This window comes from Pinus tabuliformis, chromosome 5_2 (genome assembly GCF_031772625.1).
Source record: "Pinus tabuliformis cultivar Carrire ecotype Pingquan chromosome 5_2, CPIR1, whole genome shotgun sequence".
Lineage (NCBI taxonomy): Eukaryota > Viridiplantae > Streptophyta > Pinopsida > Pinales > Pinaceae > Pinus > Pinus tabuliformis.
In genome coordinates, this window is record NC_142306.1 from 288,763,762 (window position 1) to 288,771,463 (window position 7,702).

At 32.8% G+C, this 7,702-nt stretch overlaps 1 pseudogene; it reads left to right on the forward strand.

The window, feature by feature from the left end:
• Positions 1–6,591, forward strand: part of LOC149158675 (protein GAMETE EXPRESSED 1-like) — a 23,377-nt pseudogene extending 16,786 nt beyond the window's left edge.
• Positions 6,592–7,702: the final 1,111 nt, after the last annotated feature.

A 7,702-nucleotide genomic window follows, 5' to 3' on the forward strand; every position in this document is an offset into this window, starting at 1 on the left:
TTGATCTATGTAGCATCCTAAAGCGAAGTATTATAAGAAATTTGAGATATGCATCCGAAGTATGCGATATGCAAAGGCCTAGTGGTAACCATAAGTAAATGATTGTATGCACAGGACTTTATGCACTCACTCAACCATGATAAGAAGGCTAGTGAAGTTTATGAAGTTTCTATAGTCAAAACATGTGATACACTTGTGAATTATTTAAAATTCTAAAGTGACAATCTAAATTAGTAAATAAAAGTTTGAAATTTTGCTAAACAAGAGGTGTCTGAGTCCTCTAAGAGACATGGAAGTCGAAGCCTTCTATGACAATGAAATTCTTCTCTAGAAGCTAGAGAGCACATATGATGAAACCTAACATGACATCTGAATCCTTTTATAAAGAAACATGAGAGTATACTCAACATAGTTTGAAGAATCTTCATCAAATAATGTTTTGAATAACTCACCGAAATAGATAAATATATCTTGAGAAGGAAAAGAAGAAGAAATGTGACCTAAAGTATCATAGTCTACAAAATATTAGAGAATTATCTATAATAACAAATACAAGAAGAGTATATCTGAACTTGTGACTCCAATGGTGACATTCAAATTCTATGACATATTTCTTCCTTCGTACAATTATATGTGTCCTGATTCATTGAATTGAAGTGAATGGTGATGATGTGAATCTTTGAGACACCTTATTTTAAATATTTTGGAAGGAAACCTCACGCAAGTAAAACTCTACTATTTGAAAATAAAAGAAAATGAAGTACTGTGAGAAGGACCAATGCCTACTTAGATTACCATCGAAGATTGAGAATAATAATTTAAGATGAGATTTAGAAAAACAATACAATAAATCATCTGTAAAGAATACGTTGAGAAGCAGACTTATCAAAAGCAGTTTTATATCCTCCTAAAGAAAATATCATGTTATGAAGTCCATCTATGAAGTATAAATATGTATAAATAGAATAATTAATGCCATCATGAACCCAGATTATTTGAAATGACCCATAACAAAGGAAGAAGCTAGAAAAAAATCATGTAGTTAAAAATGTTGAGGCTCCTTTTTTGAATAAATTTGACTCTTGACTGTTGAAGACAAGTCAAAGGGCTTAATCCCCACAATTTAAAAGATAAGGTTGTAGAGGTATGTATAGTGTTTGTGTGCATTTCATGATATGTGTTAAGTTCAGTACAACATAGTGATGGTCATTTGAAAAGGTAGTGAAGGGGTATGTTTAGGTATAGATTAGAGACAATGACATATAAGAGATTGTTGATATTGTAGCACTCCAAGTATTTCATTGCATATAAAGGCGAGGGCTTGATTCTAATAAATGAGAAAGTGTCTCTATGGTTTTTTCAGTTGATCCTTTTGCATGCTTGTAGAATTTTCAATTCCTAAGCATATCATACGTTCAAGACCTTAAGAATCTATGGTTTGTAGAAATTGCAATTTGTGAGATCTTGAAAATTTTTGGCATTTAGGGATTTTTTGATCAAGAAGAATCATAGGAGAATACCCTATCTAAGTATGCCCAGTATTACAAATATATATATAACCATTGATGTTTAATGTGAGAAGAAGCACTACAGCAAAAAAGGACATTGATGAGGGTCGAAAAATGTCACCATAAGCTCATTGGTGATGGTCAAAAGAGCCTTTGTCACTAAAAAATTAATGTTGCCAAAAGTGGCATCGCCAAAATTCTAAGTGTTGTGGTGAAATTCAATGTTTGTCACTAATAATTATTTATAATGATGGATATTTACTGTCACCATTTCATATGAGAATCGGTGACAGGTCTTAGCCTCCGTCACCAAGAAATTAAAAGTCACCAAATGTATAGGTGTTGTTGTGACATTCAAATATGTCATGAATAATGATTATAATGATAGACATTGACCATCACCATTTCATATGAACAACAATGACTTATAGTGATGGACTTTCCATGGCTCTCACTACTGATGCATATATATTGTGGCATTCATTGACCATCACCATTTCATATTTTTGTGAGGGTCGAGAAATGTCACCATAAGCTCATTAGTGATGGTCAAAAGATCCTTCATCACCAAAAACTAATTGTCGTCATTCCATATCAATATTAGGGCATAATGGAATCATACCACCAACCTCCTCCTTGTAAAACATGTGCTCTTCCATTGAGCTAACACCCTTTAAAGAAATTCACTTTAGAAAATTAGACCTTGAAGTTTTATAAACTATAAATTTTAGAAATTTCAATAAATTATAAAACTTTTTAAAGTATTGACAATCTTTTACTAAACAAGTGAAATAATATCGAAGTTATAGGTATCACTATTATGGTTATGGAAATTATGAAAAGGGGGTGCAAGGAAAATAGTTATATATAAAATAGTCATTATGTCCGGTTGAATACTCAATTAGAACTTAAACTTTGAAGGAATTTATATCCTATAAATTACCTATAATTTTATCAAACCTAAAATCTGGAATTTCACCAAAGAATGATTTATCACCTTGGGAATCATGCAAATCTGTTGTGACAACATAAAAAATTGTCTCTAAAAAACCAATTTACATGCAAAAAAGTGAAAAATAGTGAATATATATGATGCAATTATGAATAAGTAACTACATGCTTGAATCCTACTTGCTATGGGGTCTAGAAAGTATGTCCCAAGAAAACTATGCCACAATTGATCTTTAGTTTGCAAGTTTATTGCATGCACACACTAGATTTCTCATCTTCAATTGCAGAAATTATCCTTGGTAAACGTTTCCATGCATGAAGGGGAACTATCACATGATTTTAGGGTTAGTGTTTTGACATTATTGTGAGGGCACATAATTGGTTATCTAGATGCATTGTACTTCCTTGTCTTCCTCATTCTATGAAGGAAACCTAGGGTGCACAATGTGTTGGTTGTTGAGATTGTATTTAGGCCTTATGCATTATAATTTTCTTCTTTATAGTTCACAAAAATATTACAAATGCAATTTCGAGCAGTTTTTATTCATGTGCTTTCATTGTTCATAAAATCCGATAATATGCATTTGAAGTTTGTAAATTCTCAAATTTGTTTTCATGATCAAAATTTTCTTTTCAGCCATCTAGGCTTAGGTTATATTATGTCTAAGTCCAGAAATTGCTTAACATGGTTTGAAAGTTAACAATTTAACAACTTAACTAGCCTTAATAGTAATTATTATCAACTTTAATGTTATGTTATATTACTTGTATGTTACATTCTCACCTTAATAAATAATGCATTACAATTGTTAGTAATTTGAAGCTTATTTTTTGCACCTCTGATATCCCTCATCACATGAGATGTAATAAATCATTTAAACCATTAATCACATTAGATTTCCAACATAGGTTTTTAAACTGCATTGCCCCAAATCAACTATGTTAGATTTTAGACTATATTGCCTCTAACCACCAACCATGGGTTCTAATTTAATATCCACACAAACTCCTACAACTTAGTCTACAATCTGACCTATAGGAGAAAGAATATTGACCAAACAAGAGGGTGTATTCATTGCCTAGTGTTGAGACCACCCTTTTCAAGACCAAAACTTGTAGTTGTTTTCAAACCTCAATATACAATCTGACATATAAGCCAAAAAAGGTTAACCAAACAAGAGGTTGTATTTATTTCCTAGTGTTGAGATGAGTATTCTCACCACCAAAACTTGTTGCCATTTTCAATCTCAGTTTCATAGTAAATACTCAATAAACCTTGTAGCCAAAACCAGTGCATGCTTAAGATTTTCCAAAATTCACGTGCACCAAAACTTAAATGTATACCTCTCTTTCCCCACTAGGTAAATATTCTCAATGACATCAAATTTTTAGTAATAATTTTATACCTTGATGTTCCATGTGATTTTTGTGTGCTTTCTTTTGGCCACAATTTTGTGTCTGCATCACTTCTTCCATTTACCTCAATCATGCCATGCCACAAGATTTTGTATCCTTTCTCTGACCACAATTTATGTGTGCCCATTTTTTTAAACCCTAGCCTTTATCATGCAATGTCATAGCCTTATCGACACTTACTTATATTACCAGTGTCGTCATATTGTCAAAAACATCAATGCTACTCCCTTCCAAACAATCACATATCTACTCATGTTGATCTGCAAAAAGCCTCAACACGTTCATGGATGATGTGAATTTTAAAAGGAATAAAAAAGGATAAGGAATAACATATGTTCACTATTTAACTGTGAGAAGAGACAGAAATCAACAAAAATATGCAACTATAATTAATGAAACTCAGAAGAGAGATGATATCTTCAAGGTACAAATGCCAAACATTCCAGTATTGTGAAACAACCCAATATTTCATAGGCTCTAATGTCTCCTTCCTTCTCCTATTGTGTCATATTTGTACATCCTTCAATCCTATCCCAAGTTGTTCTTAAGGGGGGATCTTAGGATATTTTGACACATAGGAAATAGTTAAGTATAATTTGGTCTAGTGTAGAGTTAGGTAAAGTGTGTTTCTTTACTATGTACATTTGTAACCTACAATCCAATAGTCACGATATGTTATTGACATGAAGTGATCTGATGGTTTATTCTCTCCTCAGTATTTCCTACACTTGATCCATGGCTTAACACCCGATTGGTCCATGATGTCTATTTAAAGAGCATGGAGGGTCATTTGTAGGGTGACCGTTCATGAGAGAAACTTATGTAATTTTTTATTTTATTTTATTAATAAATTGTGTGAAGTGGCTGCATTGGCTTAGGCTGTGGATTGTTTCCCTCTTTGAGGGTTTTAATGACGTCAAGAATATTGGTGTATTGATCTGTAGTCTGTTTGTGAGTGGTGTCCTCTGGTGTTCTATCTGAGGAACTTACCCTGTAAATTCCTACATATTTAACTAGTGAAGAAAAGCAAAGATCTAGTTCTAAATTTCAATGACATTTCTTTCAAATTCATTAGAATGTATAAATTTGAAATCATTAACCTTGGAAAAATTGGAGAAGAGGTAGGCCTCTGAATAATATCACCAATTTCTTCAATACATTCCAACCTGTAAATTACAACACATTTTTAGTAAAATACTATTTAAATCTCTAGATCAAGATGTCTACGACTATGTCAAACCAAAAATATAATTACCTCTCTTATAAATCGATTGCCAAGTTGACCACAGTTTGATAAATCTTTACATCGTATATCCCTATTTTTGCTTCGTTCAATTACATAATCCATCCAACATAACAATATAATTTTGAATCACTATAGATTTGGAATACTAGTAGTCATTTCTATTTGAACTCAGGAATAATTTACAAAAGTACTTTTATATTTGTTGTTAAAATATTTAATACTTGGCTCCTTCCTTTTCATGGATGGAATACATTTAGTAAAGTTACATGTGATTCTCAAGGAATTATTCTGATCGTTGTGATATATACACTCTTCTTTTCTGATTTAAAAGTAATGTGCCTCTAGAATCTAGTTATCATTGTGAAATAGAAGTAACAAAGTTTTAGGTTTCCTTTCAGTTATAATACAATGTTCCCTAACAACATTGCTAGGCATACTAGTGTTTCATGAAATTTCTAGGTTCTAATTCCTAACATAAACTAAGTAGGACTTTTCCTTTTGCACACCTCTGATAACCTACCATGCAAAATAATCAATTATCCACATTGTTGCTATCTATCCCAGTTGTTGTTTCTTACAATTTATACTTTTGTGTGCAGGAGCCATGCGTTCAAGCAAGATACAGAAAGGCTTGTGAATGAGTTGAATTCATCCACGCATTGGGTAGTAGAAATTTGGATAAAATAGAGTAGCAATCAGATTCTATGATGGAGCACTCTAATGAAATCCATAATTCCCTTCAATCTATTGAATCTCAAGAAAAACTATCATCTCAAAAGTCAAAGGTTGTAGAAGATAAAATCACAAATGTTATAGATTAGTCCAATTCCATTTTGGAGCAATCCCATCAGATAATTGGCACTCAGTCCAAGTTTCAATAGAAACAGTTTGATATGCAGAATACCTTGGACACTAGTATGCCTTATGTTCAGAATTAATATGTAATATTAGGAGAAGACATAGGGTTCCTTCAAACATTAACTTCACTAACACAAAAACAAATCTTAGAAGTGGTCGGTACTATCTCATCTCAGTTAGACAATTTCCAAAGTAAAGCAGATGACATTGACAACGTAGTGACTTTGTCATTAGGTCAACAGAAACAGTTACTGGATGGCCAAAGTCTTGCTTTGCAAGGCCTTGATACTCTTACACAAACTCAAGCTGAAGCATTTGAACAAAGCAGGTGAGATTTATTTCTAGGCATTTGCAAGTCTCTTTTTGCTCAAAAATACATGTAGGTTGTATAGTTTTCCTTAAAGGAGTTCAAATGTGGAAAGCGTATATTAAGATTCTTGATATCAATGAAAGCTCATCAAATACATAATATCATATATGTTTTGAATGCAGTAATCTATTACCAGATTTCTTGGAGTAAATGGAAGACTTTGACACATGATTTTGTGTGTTATGGCTATTTTTTGGGACTTAATTCTTATCAGTGAATAAGATAATGAGTTAAATATGTCTATGGTTATAATTTTTGTTTCTGATCTTCATGAATAGTTTTAGATAAAACTATAAAATTTTAGGTACACCAACTTGTTCATAATGCTTGCCAGCATTAGCTTGAATTCACTACTTACCAAGAGGAACTTCAGGAAACACACAATCACCTAGCACAAAGCTCCTCTCTAATTTTGTTCACTAAAGTGTTATCTCATATCATTTCTCATTCAACCTTAATTTAATGCAATATAAAAAACACTGACAAAGGCATATTATTAAGTATAGTTAACAATGCACTTATGTGAATGTATATTTTGAATTTGATTGTAGGAAGAATTTGAATCAAAGCAAGCCACTATGTTCATTGCTCTGTATAATTTATTTTCACTGCAAAATGTCATTATCCTTGAATCTCAAGCTATTAATACCATCCTCTTCTACTTGATTACAATGAGTGTGCTTTATATGCTTACAAGCACAAAGAAAACCAATAATGTTAGATGTGTTCTGTACTTTGGTACGTGAACACTGTATTTTAAATTGTAATCAAAATTTCTTGTTTGCAAAGGAGTCTAACCATGGGTGTGGCATGTATGACTTTGTATATCATTTTCCATTGAGGTCTTCATAGCCCATTTTAAATACAGTGATCTTTCACAACAAGGTTAGATTGCCTCAAAGACATTTTATGTTAGAACAAAATTTTGTAGGTTTTAACCCCGTATAGAAATTACCTGCATACGAATTTTAAAACACAGAAAAATAAATAATGTGAGAGCATAACACATAAAACACATATACACAAAGATTTTCCCACTGGATCCCAAAACTGAGACTACCAGCTTGATTTTTTATTGTTTTCCTATCAGTGTTACAATACATATTTATACATGTCGAAGCATCCAATACCATGGACCAAAAACCATCATGTTAAAAACCATGGACCGAAAACCATAGGTAGGTTTTCCCAACCTAATATAGGGTCGAAAAAAAATTTCCCGGGGCGTTGCCCTAGACCCTGTAGAGGGGGCCTACCCGCCCCACTCAAACTCCCCAAACAGGAGGGGCTACCATCCCCCCTGTGATCCCTCCGCTGCACAATCGACACAACGAAGGGGGGGCTCCGTCCCCC